Below are 17822 nucleotides of genomic sequence, written 5' to 3' on the forward strand. Positions count from 1 at the left end.
GTTTGCTTTTCCCCTCAGCAACTCTTCCCAGCAGAGCGTGTCATCTGCATGCTTTGGTTTGAACAGCCTCCGCCGCTTATCAGAACGCTTGAGCGCATCTCTGGGCCTTACATGGCATAACAAGTCTCCCACAATAACCCGTTTATTCCTAAATAATGGCAGTTAATGCAACGTTTGATGTAGGGAAATCGAGCCAAAACGCCTCTTCCGCGGAGTCTTTTTCTTTCTTCTCCTCCATTGGAAACCTTGATGTTTGAAATCCTTTACTTGTGCACTCTTTATTTTGACTGTTCGCCCAGACGTCTACTTTGCTGGATGGATATGGGGCTGTGGATATTATTTCGGAGGTGCCAGTGAGTGGGAAATATTTGTAGGTGTTTCCAGAACCGCAGAGACCAGTGCTAACTACCCTTTAATAAAGTTGTGGGTGGCGATCATATATAGAGGGGCCTGTTCATAAAAGCAAGGCCCCACTTGGTTGTCACACGAGTGCAATACACCCATTCCACAAAAGCAAAGACAAGTGCAATTGACTCACATGTTCCTGACAAAGGTGTAACTACATACGTTTATTCATGTGTAAATTACACGTGTAAAGTGGATGTAAATGCTGCTTCCCTCCAGTGAATCGCCCATTGTGTTTTAAGAATTCTGAAAACACTGAGGGAATGGGAACTTCAGGAAAAACCCCAAATCAAACCTGTTTTTCCATGACTATGCGACAGACACTCCTGGCATGTAAAGTTTGCCGCGTCTACGGAACCCACAGAACCAGTTGTATGGCGAAGGTGCCACGCCAAAACGGCCTGCGCCCGAACAGCTGCGCCCAAACACAGCATTATGGTTGTATGGCAAGGCAAATCTGGTCGTCTGCTTATGGCGCCCTCAGCAGGTGGGCGCTGGTAATTCAAAGAGACCACCCGTCCCTTCCAGATCAGATGCTCAGAGCATGTTCAAATGCACACATGCATTGCTGCTCCGTTGCAGTCCGTGCTCTAGCTCCCCCCCCCCCAAAATTGATAACTAAACGCAAGGTACCAGAACTGGGAGGAATCTTACTCTTACACTAAATACCCCTGTCGCCCCACCCCTCAGTGAACATTTGGGCCAATGCATGTATGTTCTGCGGGAGCTTAACATTTTAGTTTCGAAAATTATGAGATATGAAAAGAAAGGTATTGTTTTTATTCAATAATGTGAGAGAGAGAGAGAGAGTGTGTGTGTGTGTGTATATATATAAATATATACATGTATGCACACGATGTACGTTTTTCTAAAACAAGGTTTTAACTTTCACATTTGCTGTTGGTGGTAGTGTTATAAATTAACGATTTAAAAAAGTAGCTTTTCTATTATAACCCCTAGTGCTCAAACATTTTACTAAATGGGCACAGGCGTGCATGCGCATTGGGTGCACTACATTCGCAGAGTGAGAAACATGCCTGCAAAGGACATGTGTGTCTGCACCCTAAAGCAATATAATACTCCGATTACCCACGTGAAACATTCACGCAAATCAACGCAGAAGTACACAAAGTGCACACAAAATCATGCCTGGTTGCCACCAAACGAAGAGAACGGGTTGGGAGACTAGTAACCACCCGCCCCCACTTGGCAGTGAAAGCAGTAGCCCAGGGCGAGCAATGCAAATTAGGGAAACCCAATCAAGTGACAGGGACATTTTAGGATTCAACAAACGGGCAATTTCAAGCTTTAGTTTAAGTCAGGATTTCACAAGTGGGAGTTAAAAAAAAGTGTCTTTTCATCTTGTAATGGCTTTTCATGCTGGCACGCCAGCCCCTGAGATTCCTCCATTGTATTGCCCTCCTTCTGCAGTGAGATGCATACATCTTCTCACCATTGGTGCCTGCTCACGAGGCGGGGCCGAGCAGGAAGCACCCATGCGTGCATTTCTTTCCCTGATTCAGAAACCTGTCCATGCGCATTTCACTCCATGTGCAACTTTGAGCAGAGACTGGAATGGTCTGTGAATCGGTTTTTAAATTATTATCAATATAGTGGGTTACCACCATTACAAATTCAAATGTATTTACAATCATGGGTATACAATTCAAACAACCAAATATAGCGCATTACAAAATACATTTGTTTAAACTGTCTACATCTTAAGATTTCCTATAATTGAGCAAGTCAATCAAATACAAACGGCCATTTCATCTCACAGTCTGTACTTTACGTGTACCTACATTAATTTCTCTTCTATCTGGTACCATACAATTACTACTGCAAGGGTCAAAGGAAGCAGAGTGTCCTCCAAACATCCTAGCAAAAAATCCAAATATTCCTTTGATAATCACGCATACTACTGCATTCAGTTATTAAATGTTGTCTAGATTCTTACTTTGTACAGGTAATGCAGCTTATTGGTTAGTACGCATTGGCAAAAAGGTTCTTCTGTGTTTAGCAGAGGGAAACAATAGCAGATAGCGTTGGGGTTGGCAATAGAAAGTTATGGTTAGTGCAACGTCTGTTAACGTTTTTTACTTTGTTACATGTTCATGATTTCTACACCCGTCCCACATTTTGACTTTAAATGTCAGCTGTTCTTTGAGGCTGTGATAATCAAGATCCCAGTCTATGGTATCAAAAAAAAGTGTTCATTTTCCCAGCTAAATTCATACAAGACATGTTTCTTCCTTCCTTTTTAGACAAATCCCAAAATAGACAATAGCGGGCACTTTGGGGCGTGGGCAAGCTATGAAATACCATAGTTCCCTCCTCACCAATAGACAGGCCTCCAAATGAGTATGGCCAAGTTCTACTCTTATTGCCTGTACTAAACACATTGTAGTAAATACAAGACTGAACGCCATATTTTCCCCTCAAGTTTATTGAATTAGGAAAAATGCTCTACATACTCCACCTCCCATGCATACAGTATGGCCGGCACTACGCGTTGTGTATGTATTAATGGCATGCCCATGATACTGTAACCAGCCGTCCTGACACATAACGCCAGTGACCTAGCTGTAGAGGCTTTCACAAGCTCGGCTGACCCATAACGTCAGTGACCTTTCTCTAGAGGCTTCGACCAACCGTCCGGACCCATAACGCCAGTGACCTAGCTCTAGACTTTAGAGGCTTCAACCAGCCGTCCTGACACATAACGCCAGTGACCTAGCGCTAGAGGCTTCGACCAGCCATCCTTACACATGACGCCAGTGTCCTAGCGCTAGAGGCTTCGACCAGCCGTCCTGACACATAACGCCAGTGACCTAGCTCTAGAATCTAGAGGCTTCGACCAGCTGTCCTGACACATAACGCCAGTGACCTAGCTCTTGAGGCTTTGACCAGCCGTCCTGACACATAATGCCAGTGACCTAGCTCCAGAGGCTTCGACCAGCCGTCCTGACACACAACGCCAGTGACCTAGCTCTAGAGGCTTCGACCAGCCGCCCTGACACATAACACCAGTGTTGTAGCGCTAGAGGCTTCGACCAGCTGTCCTGACACATAACGCCAGTGACCTAGCTCTAGAGGCTTTGACCAGCCATCCTGACACATAATGCCAGTGACCTAGCTCCAGAGGCTTCGACCAGCCGTCCTGACACACAACGCCAGTGACCTAGCTCTAGAGGCTTCGACCAGCTGTCCTGACACATAACACCAGTGACCTAGCTCTAGAGGCTTCGACCAGCCGTCCTGACACATAACGCCAGTGACCTAGCTCTAGAGGCTTCGACCAGCCGTCCTGACACATAACGCCAGTGACCTAGCTCCAGAGGCTTCGACCAGCCGTCCTGACACATAACGCCAGTGACCTAGCTCCAGAGGCTTCGACCAGCCGTCCTGACACATAACGCCAGTGACCTAGCTCCAGAGGCATTGACCAGCCGTCCTGACACATAACGCCAGTGGCCTAGCTCTAGAGGCTTTGACCAGCCGTCCTGACACATAACGCCAGTGGCCTAGCTCCAGAGGCTTCGACCAGCCGTCCTGACACATAACGCCAGTGACCTAGCTCTAGAGGCTTCGACCAGCCGTCCTGACACATAATGACAGTGACCTAGCTCTAGAGGCTTCGACCAGCCATCCTGACACATAACGCCTGTGACCTAGCTCTAGAGGCTTCGACCAGCCGTCCTGACACATAACGCCAGTGACCTAGCTCTAGAGGCTTCGACCAGCCATCCTGACACATAACGCCTGTGACCTAGCTCTAGAGGCTTCGACCAGCCGTCCTGACACATAACGCCAGTGACCTAGCTCCAGAGGCTTCGACCAGCCGCCCTGACACATAACGCTAGTGACCTAGCTCCAGAGGCTTCGACCAGCCGCCCTGACACACAACGCCAGTGACCTAGCTCTAGAGGCTTCGACCAGCCGCCCTGACACATAACGCCTGTGACCTAGCTCTAGAGGCTTCGACCAGCCGTCCTGACACATAACGCCAGTGACCTAGCTCTAGAGGCTTCGACCAGCCATCCTGACACATAACGCCTGTGACCTAGCTCTAGAGGCTTCGACCAGCCGTCCTGACACATAACGCCAGTGACCTAGCTCCAGAGGCTTCGACCAGCCGTCCTGACACATAACGCCAGTGACCTAGCTCCAGAGGCTTCGACCAGCCGCCCTGACACACAACGCCAGTGACCTAGCTCTAGAGGCTTCGACCAGCCGCCCTGACACATAACGCCTGTGACCTAGCTCTAGAGGCTTCGACCAGCCGTCCTGACACATAACGCCAGTGACCTAGCTCTAGAGGCTTCGACCAGCCATCCTGACACATAACGCCTGTGACCTAGCTCTAGAGGCTTCGACCAGCCGTCCTGACAAATAACGCCAGTGACCTAGCTCTAGAGGCTTCGACCAGCCATCCTGACACATAACGCCTGTGACCTAGCTCTAGAGGCTTCGACCAGCCGTCCTGACACATAACGCCAGTGACCTAGCTCCAGAGGCTTCGACCAGCCGTCCTGACACATAACGCCAGTGACCAGCTCTAGAGGCTTCGACCAGCCGTCCTGACACATAACGCCAGTGACCTAGCTCCAGAGGCTTCGACCAGCCGTCCTGACACATAACGCCAGTGACCAGCTCTAGAGGCTTCGACCAGCCGTCCTGACACATAACGCCAGTGACCTAGCTCTAGAGGCTTCGACCAGCCATCCTGACACATAACGCCTGTGACCTAGCTCTAGAGGCTTAGACCAGCCGTCCTGACACATAACGCCAGTGACCTAGCTCCAGAGGCTTAGACCAGCCATCCTGACACATAACGCCTGTGACCTAGCTCTAGAGGCTTCGACCAGCTGTCCTGACACATAACACCAGTGACCTAGCTCTAGAGGCTTCGACCAGCCGTCCTGACACATAACGCCAGTGACCTAGCTCTAGAGGCTTCGACCAGCCGTCCTGACACATAACGCCAGTGACCTAGCTCCAGAGGCTTCGACCAGCCGTCCTGACACATAACGCCAGTGACCTAGCTCCAGAGGCTTCGACCAGCCGTCCTGACACATAACGCCAGTGACCTAGCTCCAGAGGCATTGACCAGCCGTCCTGACACATAACGCCAGTGGCCTAGCTCTAGAGGCTTTGACCAGCCGTCCTGACACATAACGCCAGTGGCCTAGCTCCAGAGGCTTCGACCAGCCGTCCTGACACATAACGCCAGTGACCTAGCTCTAGAGGCTTCGACCAGCCGTCCTGACACATAATGACAGTGACCTAGCTCTAGAGGCTTCGACCAGCCATCCTGACACATAACGCCTGTGACCTAGCTCTAGAGGCTTCGACCAGCCGTCCTGACACATAACGCCAGTGACCTAGCTCTAGAGGCTTCGACCAGCCATCCTGACACATAACGCCTGTGACCTAGCTCTAGAGGCTTCGACCAGCCGTCCTGACACATAACGCCAGTGACCTAGCTCCAGAGGCTTCGACCAGCCGTCCTGACACATAACGCCAGTGACCTAGCTCTAGAGGCTTCGACCAGCCGCCCTGACACACAACGCCAGTGACCTAGCTCTAGAGGCTTCGACCAGCCGCCCTGACACATAACGCCTGTGACCTAGCTCTAGAGGCTTCGACCAGCCGTCCTGACACATAACGCCAGTGACCTAGCTCTAGAGGCTTCGACCAGCCATCCTGACACATAACGCCTGTGACCTAGCTCTAGAGGCTTCGACCAGCCGTCCTGACACATAACGCCAGTGACCCAGCCGCCCTGACACACAACGCCAGTGACCTAGCTCCAGAGGCTTCGACCAGCCGCCCTGACACATAACGCCTGTGACCTAGCTCTAGAGGCTTCGACCAGCCGTCCTGACACATAACGCCAGTGACCTAGCTCTAGAGGCTTCGACCAGCCATCCTGACACATAACGCCTGTGACCTAGCTCTAGAGGCTTCGACCAGCCGTCCTGACACATAACGCCAGTGACCTAGCTCTAGAGGCTTCGACCAGCCGCCCTGACACATAACGCCTGTGACCTAGCTCCAGAGGCTTAGACCAGCCATCCTGACACATAACGCCTGTGACCTAGCTCTAGAGGCTTCGACCAGCCGCCCTGACACATAACGCCTGTGACCTATCTCTAGAGGCTTCGACCAGCCGCCCTGACACATAACACCAGTGTTGTAGCGCTAGAGGCTTCGACCAGCCGTCCTGACACATAACGCCAGTGACCTAGCTCTAGAGGCTTCGACCAGCCATCCTGACACATAACGCCAGTGACCTAGCTCTAGAGGCTTCGACCAGCCGTCCTGACACATAACGCCAGTGTTGTAGCGCTAGAGGCTTCGACCAGCCGTCCTGACACATAACGCCAGTGACCTAGCTCTAGAGGCTTCGACCAGCCATCCTGACACATAACGCCAGTGACCTAGCTCTAGAGGCTTAGACCAGCCATCCTGACACATAACGCCAGTGACCTAGCTCTAGAGGCTTCGACCAGCCGCCCTGACACATAACGCCTGTGACCTAGCTCTAGAGGCTTCGACCAGCCGTCCTGACACATAACGCCAGTGACCTAGCTCTAGAGGCTTCGACCAGCCATCCTGACACATAACGCCTGTGACCTAGCTCTAGAGGCTTCGACCAGCCGTCCTGACACATAACGCCAGTGACCTAGCTCCAGAGGCTTAGACCAGCCGTCCTGACACATAACGCCAGTGACCTAGCTCCAGAGGCTTAGACCAGCCATCCTGACACATAACGCCTGTGACCTAGCTCTAGAGGCTTTGCTTTTCATAAGCTTGTGATTGATCCTGTTGTTGGCAATTTAAAAAGAGCAGATAAGCGTAGTTCTCCATCTGCATCGCTCTGTTGGGACCTATAATTCAATAACTGTTGCATTCTGTTTTATACCCAATGCACCTTGTTTTGGTCGGGTTAACTGTTAGCAACAGCATAATGATGAAGTGTAGAGAGTGCTCTGGCAAGCCCTATCGGAATGTGGGCCAATAGGTTTATGAATCAACAAAAAAGTGAATTCTAAATCACGTGCACATTTCTTGACCAGCTTCCTTGCACAAGCCCAGAGACAACAATCGTGCTTTAAAGTATCACAATAAAACGCAGCCGAAGCAGGTGGCCCAACGTGCCACCTTCCACTCGGCAGCTGATAGCCCACCCCTGTTTTTCTTTGCATTCTTGGAAGGGTAGTCCTGGATGTAAACTGGCGAAATCCAGGACTCAAGTCTCAGAATGGAAAGTGATAACCGGGTCTGGACTATCATCCCTCGAATGAAATGGGGCGAGTTGGCATGTGTGCTAAAGAGGGGGTATGCTACCTGACTTCCAGCGAACCCCTCACAGGGGTGTGAGGAAATGGACTTGATTTGTTACATGCGTTCAGTATTTCACTTTGAGTACCATCCAGCCATCGCTGGAGATGCAAGAGGAGCCATGTCATTTCATGTCAAAGTGTTTTGTATAGTACACAACCTGCTGTAATTGGCATGACTTGGCAGCATTGGATCCTTGTCCAAAGCACTATTTTTCTTGCATTTTATAGGAAATTACCACATTCACACACATGTACCTTGCAAAAGGGAGACAAGCTCTTAAAATGCAGACTACATGCGCTAAGCACAATGCAATTCAAATGTAAATTGAGAGCAAATAATATCAAGGAGATTACCAATTGTTCATTGTGGGTGGTCACCCAGAATCCAGTAAATAAACACGCTTTCCTATTCAGACTTACAAGCGGCTGCCACCCCAGGATTTCGAGCAAGTCTGGAGTTGCGGCCCAAAGTGGAATGGGCTCAAATGGATGGATTCCATGTGGATAGTCTGGCCTAAGCTCCACAGAGGTTGGGGACCTTGACCCTAAAAATACTGACTAGGGAGCAGGAAATCTCTGACTTTCGAATACATAAGGAAAACTGAGCAGACTGCAAAACGTAGAGTTGCCTACCAAATAGAGCAAATGACCTCAACATTATGATTATTCCTGCTGCTACTTTATCGACTGCACTCTAGGGCCAGCTCCACAGATGCGGCCAGTACACAAACCCACCTGGGAGTTTGAAGGAAGGTGTCCAGATGATTCCATGTCACCCAGGCCCCACTTTTCCAGTCCTGGGCTTTAATTTAACATCCTAATGCCTTCTAGGAGTTGTAGTTGTGGTTATCTTCTGCTGAATGAATTGTGCAACAGTCCTCCATACCAAGGAGAAGGATTTGGATAAGGAAAGCCTGGGACTGGAAAGTGGGTCACTTTCCCATGAATTTATCTGCTCACAGTGTCATGAAGGATTGATGGTTGTCAAGAAGGATGAAGGATTGATGCTGCTCCAGCTAGGAGGCCATTTCATGGATTTGCAACCCTTTCTGTTAAGAGCTTCTTACAGGCTAGACAAGAGCACATTGATATAAAACATGCCTTCCCCTTTTGCAAGCTTGAAATTTGCACTGCATACCGTCTTGCACAACCACATTTAAGCGGGATAGTTTCACTATTCTGGAGAGTGTAAAGAGGGGGTGGGCATGAGCACGTACCATTCCACAGAACCACATTCAAGAGGCACATTTTCACTATCCTTGAGAGTACAAGGAGGGGGCGGGCCTAAGGGGAAAACATGCAGTCTCACACAACCACATTTATGATGCACACTATCCTGGAGGGTACAAAGATGGGGTGGGACTGAGGGAATCGCATGCAGTCCCACACAACCACATTTATGAGGCACAGTTGCTCTATCCTGGAGAGTAGAAAGAGGGGTGGGCATGAAGGAAACCAACAGTTCACAATTTTGGGTATATTGTACAGTGGTTTTCAGTGAATTTGTGGATTCCCACATTTGCTGCATGTACATTGACGCCGGGCGGCGTGGTCTTGAAAGAGGGCACGAGGATGCAGGAGCTACTGCAGTGATTGTTTTTTTAGCCTTTTCATTAGAGCTACACGCTACCCCAATTTCAAGTTTTCTAATCACATTCTTTCCTTGAAAAGGTAAAGCTATGCAATGAGGTTGAAACGGTGCACATTGTTGATTAAAAAGCCCGGTTTTCAAACCGGCTTTTAAAAATACAGTTTGTTTTGGGCTTGCAAAATGGAAACGAGTGTGGTTTAGCTCAATGAAGCGGTTCCCAAAACCACTGCGCCACTGGGCTGCATGTGTCCTCACTCTCCTCAGGATGGATAGATAAGTGCGACTAACGTGTATGTAGGCCAGGAAGGATCACTTTGGTCAACTTCAAAACAGAGGGGGTAAGGTACTGAGGCTACCCACATGTTTCGGCCTACACCTCCCATCTGCCTATGCCACTTTAGTCAACAGTGTGGGATGAGGCGGTCGTAGGTTAAACCATCTGGATAGCCGCAGATTGCCTACGCCCAAATAATTAATTCCTTGGTTGCAGCATACAGAAGCATTAACAACAGAGTCCGTCACCCATGCCAGCTGTGAGCCCAAGGCCTCACGAGACACACGCGTAGAGGATGTGAGCTAGAGTGACAAGCACAATAGTAAATATCATTAGCACATTAATGTGCCAACCGTTCACTCCCTCTGTCATTTCCCGTACTGGAAGTTGCACATTTGAGTTGATAATACTGATGACTGGTATAGACTCCAGCTTATAGTGTAAAAATCGTGGGTGTTCAGGGAACATCTGTAAATACCATTGTGATCATTATAATGCTGAATAAAATGCCCTCAGCAACAATCACTCCTGCTTGGTGCAGTAGGTCAACGGGTTGATGCACCTGCTGCAACAACCTAGGTGTACTCAAACGAAGTTCACAAATTCGGGTGGTTCTAGATCAAGCTATCTTCTGTTTCAGCTGGTTGGTATAGCAACCAGGTACGTTGATTCAACAAAATTCCTGGGGTAGTGGAAGTGACATCACACAGCTGATGACATCACAGGAAGTGATGTCGCATGGCCTTTGACCCAGGTGGCATCAGTTCCTCTTTAACCTTGGTGACACCACTAGAAGTGGCTTGCAGGTGTAAAAAAAAAGTACATAAGGGTACCATTTTTAAAATCCCAAATAGGTACTAAAGCAGACAAGAATATTTTAGTTACCAACCACATCTTAACAAGGGTGCTGCCTTTATATGCCATGGGTGGGGTCATGAAATGACAGGCTCAGACCTAATAGAATCAACTTAGGCCAAAGTGCTGCCCTAGATATGCCAATTATAGCTTCATGTCGGGTAGTGTCATTTTATGATGAGTAGAGCCCCTACCTTGCCAGTTGCTGGGATAATATAGTATCCAAAAATCCAATAGATGAAAGTCACCAACAGTGCACATAAGCATTCATGCTTTAATTAATGAAAATGAATTGTTATTTATATAGCGAAAGAGCTGTAAATAGCACATCTACATTGAATTATCCTCCCAACCAAAGGTGGTACTCATTTATCAACCTCAGAAGAATTAAAGACTGAGCTGGCCTTGCCAGGATTCAAACCTGCAACTTGCATATCACACATAGATTAAAGCAGTGAGTCCTCAACGCACTGAGCTATCGTACCGCTTTGATATTAAAAATTCAATACAGAAATAAGAAAATATGTCAAAACTGGCTGCACAATGTAAACCAGACAAGTAATAATATTTATCATGTTTCCTGTAGCCTTGATGATGTACAGTAAAAAAAACACCATGCCAAAGTAAGACATACAAGACTGGTTGCACCAAAATGCCAACCTAACCACATAATAACACTTATCATGCTTACTTTATCATAGATACCCAGACAAATAGACAATGCCACAGTAAGGAAAGGCTAGACTGGCTGCCAATATAGTCACGTAATTTACATTCTTGATGCTTACTTCATTATAGATGCCCAGAAAAGTATGCCATGACACAGTAAGAAATGGCTGGACTAGCTGCACCCAAATGCCAATCTAGACAGGTATAACACGTACCATGCCTGCTTTATCATGGATGCCCATTACGTTTTAAAGCTCCCCTCGGAGCTTTGAAACGTAACGGGAACGGAACTGTCGGAGGCGGCCTTTCAGAGCTGTGCGTGACGTGACGGCTATTGCGAGGTGCGGCCTGACGGTCCCTTTGGACTCCCAGGTCCCTTACTCTAACCGGAAACTCGGCGAGGGAACCAGAGACGGAACGGCCGCTAGGACGCGAGCGGCGGAGAGCGAGCGGCTGCAACGGACGTCCAGCGCCAGGACGCGAGTGGCTGAGTGTGGCCGAGAGCGAGAGCGAGCGGCCATAACGGACGGCCTGCGCAGCGGGTCTGACCCCCGCGGATTCTCGCGGATTCCCGCAGATTCAGGGACATATCAGGAATATAGCGACACGGTAAGCCTGCTTTAATCAGGAGTGCGGGCGGGTTGGGAAAGTGGCCCCCAGTATAACTACCTCCGATTTTGCACAGAGGGGAGGCGCTACTTACGGAATAAACGGATAATACTCCGCATTAAAACACATAGAGGCCCATGGTGCAGTGAGCCATTATGAAAGCGGTCCGCTAGCGGGATTTCTTCCCTGAATATTGCACAGCACAGGTGCACAGGTGTGAGTGCTCAGAGACACCGAGAGGCACCAGCGGGGGAGACTGCGGGGGGGTAAATCCCCTTGGAACCCATCTGACCCAATAAACACCTCGGTGCACACTGCTGGGGGGTGGCCAGTAAAGACTACCCCTTTCGGCCCAGTGTGAGTTTACTAGAAGAGGCTGCTGCAGGCATCTCGCTTTCATTTAAATAGCGAGGTGTGTTTTGAGCTGGGACCCAGATAACTGGACTGGGGCTTAGCCGTAACAATGCAACGAGGGAAAAGAGCTCCCCATTCTATCTACAACCTACGGAAAATTAAGGCAAAACCTGCGAAGGAAAACAAAGTGACCAAAAAGAAAGAAGACAAGATCAAGAAGAATAATGGGGCCCAAGGAGCGATCACCGATTTCTTTGCAGCAAATCCTCCCCTTGAAATAAACTCAACTATTAACGAGGAAACGGTGGTACCTGTGCCAATTAGTAACATCACCCTAAACTCCACTAACTTGGACGATATAGACAACAACTCGCTGCTTGACCTCTGTTTAGACATACAGAGAGGTATGCTATTTCAGATCTCCCAGAAGGTATCTAGCAGTACAATATCTCCCAAGGCTAACCCTAACACACACACAGAGAAACAAACATCTGAGGGTAACGCCAGTCGTCTGTCCGCTTCTCCAAATCTAGCGATGGCATCTATGGAGGATGAACTTGAAAACGAGGTTGAAGATGATAAAAATCCACATCCAAGCACAACTGCGATAGCCGAGCTACAATCCTCGATGGCCTCCCTCCAATTCGCACTTAAAATACTTTTGCAAATGTCAGGACGTATCCTGACAAACACTAACACAATTACCTGGGCATTAGAACACAAGGATCCTCTCCATGAAGATGCATAGAAAAATCTATCCGACGCTGTACACTTTGTAGAAGAATCTGAAGAGCCTGAAGTCCCGCTTGAGGAAGTGGGGGAAGTCGAAACGCCTTACGGGAACTTCCCGGAGGGGGAAACACCCTCAGTATCCGCTAAGGACTTGGAGCCCACACCAAGTCCCGGGGATATCTCATTTCTTACTCGGAAACAACGCAGACTGGCCAAGAAGGCACTTAAAAACAAGAAGGCAACAAAGAGTGACTTTATTCCCACTGCTGAGCCATTGATGGCCCCGGAAACTCGCTCTAAAAAAGCTAGGAAAAGACAAGCACGGGCAGCAGCCCGAGCGGCGGAAACAAAGGGTCCGCTCTCCGGATGGTTAGTACCGAGAGAGAAATCCATAGTGGAGGAGCCAGAAGATACCTTTCTGGGGGACCCTGAGTTAGATCCTGATCCCAGCTTCCACGTAGGTCCCGAAGATTTGTCGGAGATAGGAGCAGTAGTAGAACCATCTGAGCCTATACGGCATGCCCTAAAAAGTACAGTGGAGGAGAGCAACAAGAACCGCATCTGCTTCATCAAGAATCTGTATCCTAGTCGCAAAAACCCCTGGCTGTCACGCTCAGAGTTTCTAACTAGACTCCATTACATACCTCAACTCAGAGTTTTGAAATCTGACGACTTCTTGTTTATTGAACCATTACAGGTGCCTAATTCACATGTCTCGGCCATACACTGTACCTTTCTGGCCTCTGCGCATCTAATTAGAAACTTTAAGGAAGAATTGAGGGCTGTAGACATTGACATAGAGGTGGATCCGCAGGAGAGGGACCCTCTTGACGATTCTGAGGACACGGTTACACCGGCACCAGTTGCCATCGAAGCCAAGTCTGTAGCTGCAGAACACTCTGCCTTGGCTGAAATACAGCTTGCACTCCAACAACTTCTGGCATCCCTCACACGAGTACTTCAGAATCACTGATGTTTTTCTTTAATTTCTTGGAACTGTCGAGGTTTTACGCATCTCCTGAGGCCCGAGGGTTCAGTTGCTTTACTGTCTAAACACAGTTGCATCTGCCTTCAGGAAACTTGGTCCTCTGACCCCCTATTCCTCGACGGTTTTGTCACATATCAGTCATTTGCAAAAAGGGGTGACAAGGGCCGCCCATTTGGGGGTTTACTTACAGGGGTTGTGAACACAGTGACATCACGAAAGATAAAGTGTAAAGCTGAGGACTACCTATTAGCGGTAGAGATTGATTTTGTAAATGAAGGTGATCTATGTAGATTCCTACTGTTAAATCTCTATAATCCACCAGGTGCCGTGATAAGAGAATCCTTACAAGAAGCAATTCAGGATGTATTGTCTTATTGGGCACACAGGCCCGGAAATACTGCAGTAGTGGTGATGGGGGATTTCAATTGCCATATGACAGGCGACCTCCTATTATCCCCTAATCCTGATCCCAGTGAAAGATGTGTGATGATGCATGGAAGAAGGGAGGGGGAAGGTTTAGGTTGGTTGCAACTGTTCGACTCCTGGGACCTTAGTATGATCAATGGTCGCACACTGGGAGACCGGCCCGGCAAACATACTTGGACTAATGGCAAATCGTGCAGTACACTGGACTACATCTTTATGTGCCCTGAGTTGCAGTCTAGAGTGGTGGACATGACTGTTACTCATAACATATGGAGCGACCATGCGCTGCTCCTTTGTTCTCTTCGTCTCCCCACTTCCTCTATCTCTCATTCTAATATCGGAAGCATACAAACCAACTGCTCTGGTACCAGAATAATTTGGTCAGAGAAGAATATAACGAAGGCTTCTGTAGCTCTCAAATCAGCTGATGCACGGGTCCTTCCTCACTTCGAGCACATGACATCGAATGACATAGAGGATTGGATTCAGGGTTTTACTGGCCTACATGCTACAACAAAAACTAGGTGCATGTTAAAGCCCAAGGGCAGAATTCCCTATTATAACAAGGGTATCCGGGATGCTAAGAGAGGATACAGAGCGGAAATAAGGGGGCTTAGGAGCATGAACATGGTGGGAGATGACTATTATGAGAAAGTTAGAAAAGCGAAATCCAGATATAGAGCCTGGGTTAAGAGCATAAAAATGTCAGAATGGAACAATAGACATCAAAGGCTCATACAAACTATCTGCACCAGAAATTCTCGTAATATATGGTCACTCCTAAACGAGAACAGAGAGAAGGTTAAGGGACCATTAGCTAATCCAATAGGCGAAGAAACATGGACAACATTCCTATTAGGGTGAAATTTGGAAGAGGTTGAGACCACTAAGATAACACTAGAGAAGGCTCCCTTTCCCCCGCCTTTTGATGTCTCTACTGAGGCCATCTATAAGAAAATGGTTGCTCTTAAGGCCTCCAGAGCCCCTGGCCCTAACGGGTTGGCAAATGTAGTTATAAAGAACTACCCTGCATTCTGGGCTTACCTCTTCTCTATTCTCTTCAAGAAGATCCTAGCCCAGGGGACTATTCCCAGCTCTTGGCAAATGGCTATTCTGATACCTGTGTTTAAAAAAGGTAGCCGCACAGACCCTAACAACTATAGGCTCCTTTCTATGTTGGACATCACTGGCAAACTTTTTGCGGCATTACTGCTCAATGAGCTACAGAAATGGGTGGAACAAACTAACATCCTCAGTAGGTTCCAATGCGGTTTCCGGCGTGACTATTCCACCTCCCATAACCTTTGTGTGATGGATATGCTTCGCACACGTGCACTTAGTAAGGGACAGCCCCCGCTATATGCGCTATATATAGATTTTAGGGCTGCTTTTGACACTATACCTAGAGCAAGGTTATGGATGAAGTTGGAAAAAATGGGTTGTCCGCCGGGCCTATTATATTACCTTAGACAATTACATCATAATACTTCTGCCTGCCTCAGACTAAATCAGGAAGGCAGTATGACTAAACAGGTGACCCAGAATAGGGGGGTAAAGCAGGGATGCGTAACCGCACCCCTCATTTACAATCTATATGTATACGACATCCCTGCAGCATTGGCGGAGACAAACAATTGCCCCCCAAAAATTGGTGAGGCTCCCTGTAGTGTTTTAGCATATGCTGATGACCTGGTCATATTTGATAACACCATAGCCGGACTGAGGCGTTCAGCGGTCACTCTGTGGGATTACGCTAAGAATAACGGCTTGTTTATAAATCTAGATAAAACAAAGGTACTTAGATTCACCAGGAGAAGAGCCTCCAGAGTGAACCTATGGGTATATAACAATAATATACTCTATGCCCCATCCTATAGATATCTTGGAGTAGATATTGAGCCACTGGGCGACTATTCCTTATGCAGGCAAGGGCGTATAACCAGGGCTATGCAAGTAATAGCATTAATATCATCTTTCACAAACAAGCAGGGTGGCTTTACCTTATGGGGGACAAGACATCTATATATTCAAGTGTTTGCACCCATGATTATCTATGGCCTGGAGACTCTTCTATCTACTGACCTCGCCTGGCTGCAAGTGATAGAGGGCAAATTTTGGCGCCGGATACTCGGCTTACCCCCTAGTGTCCCTATGGCTCTGATTAGGCTTGAACTCGGCCTGCCCTCTCTCAAAGTATTAGTACTTAAGAGGAGAGCAGGATTCTATTTGAAAATGAAGGGTGGCACTTCCAACCAATTATTGGTGGTGATCCATCAAGAAGTGAGTAAAACACATTCCACTTCCCCCCTTCTGAAAGAAATGACCACATTTCTTGCGAACATAGGCTGGATGCATAGAGGAGAAACAGTCTCTAAGGAGGTGCTAATAGCACTTGGTAAAAAGGTGGATTTGTGGGATTGGCTAGAGAATTTTTCACACTTAAGTAGCCTAAACTCCTACCACTTTATGAAATATAGATTATATACCCTAATGCAACCACAAGGATATTTATATCTCTGCCCCACCAAAAGGCTTAGACGGTTCATTATTCTGTTCCGAATGGAGCAACTACCAACCCTTTATAACACAAGAGTCAGAGACAAAATCCCTGCTTGTGACAGAGCCTGCCGTGTATGCAAATTACCTGAATGTGTGGAAACAGCTAAGCATCTGTTAACGGAGTGCTTGATGTTGGAACAGCCAATACTTAAATATCTTAGGGAATTCGTACACGACCCACTTAACATACGTGGAACCTCTTTCTGGCGCTATTGCACTAATACCAACAATATGCACCTGTTTATTGCATTGTACAATGTGTGGCAACAGATCGAAAAACACCTGGGTCCTTTACTCTGATCTGAAAAGTCTGATTACGGTGGGCTAAAAGATTGCCGATGTTGTATGAACTGGTTAGGCAGGTTACATTTAAAGCACCGTTATTTGCTGGAATCCTAGATCTATGGCACCCTCTGGTTAGGATAGCTGTGGGTGAGAGATGTAATGTTCTTACTTACGGCGCTGATTCTGGAAACATAACGGACAAAGATCTGTCATAATGGAAGTCTTAATATTTTATTTTATTTTTATTTCAAAGAAACTTTGTCTGATGTTTGATGTTTTATTATATATAGATTCTTATATATTTGTTGTTAGATTGATATTTCATATGATATATGATATATTTTATGATTTGCTTTTCATTTTTGTCAATGTATGTAATTTATATCATGTGTAAAGTTTGAATTTATTTTCAAATCTATATCACATTAAAGTTATTATTATTATTATTATTATTATTAAAGCTCCCCTCCTGCCCTACATAACCCACACGTCCCTTCTACTGCCCATTCTCCTCCTCCAACCTGCAAAATCAGCTCCTCGGCCAAGCATTACCATGCCTGCTTTATCATGGATGCCCATTATGTTTTAGCGCTCCCCTCCTGCCCTACATAACCCACACGTCCTTTCTACTGCCTAATCTCCTCCTCCAACCCGCAAAATCAGCTCCTGGGCCCAGCATTACCCCCATGTGCCATTCCTCATCCCAGCACTTGCATATGAGGCAAG

This window comes from Ambystoma mexicanum, chromosome 9 (assembly GCF_040938575.1).
Source record: "Ambystoma mexicanum isolate Mex_15411 chromosome 9, UKY_AmexF1_1, whole genome shotgun sequence".
Classification (NCBI taxonomy): Eukaryota; Metazoa; Chordata; class Amphibia; order Caudata; family Ambystomatidae; genus Ambystoma; species Ambystoma mexicanum.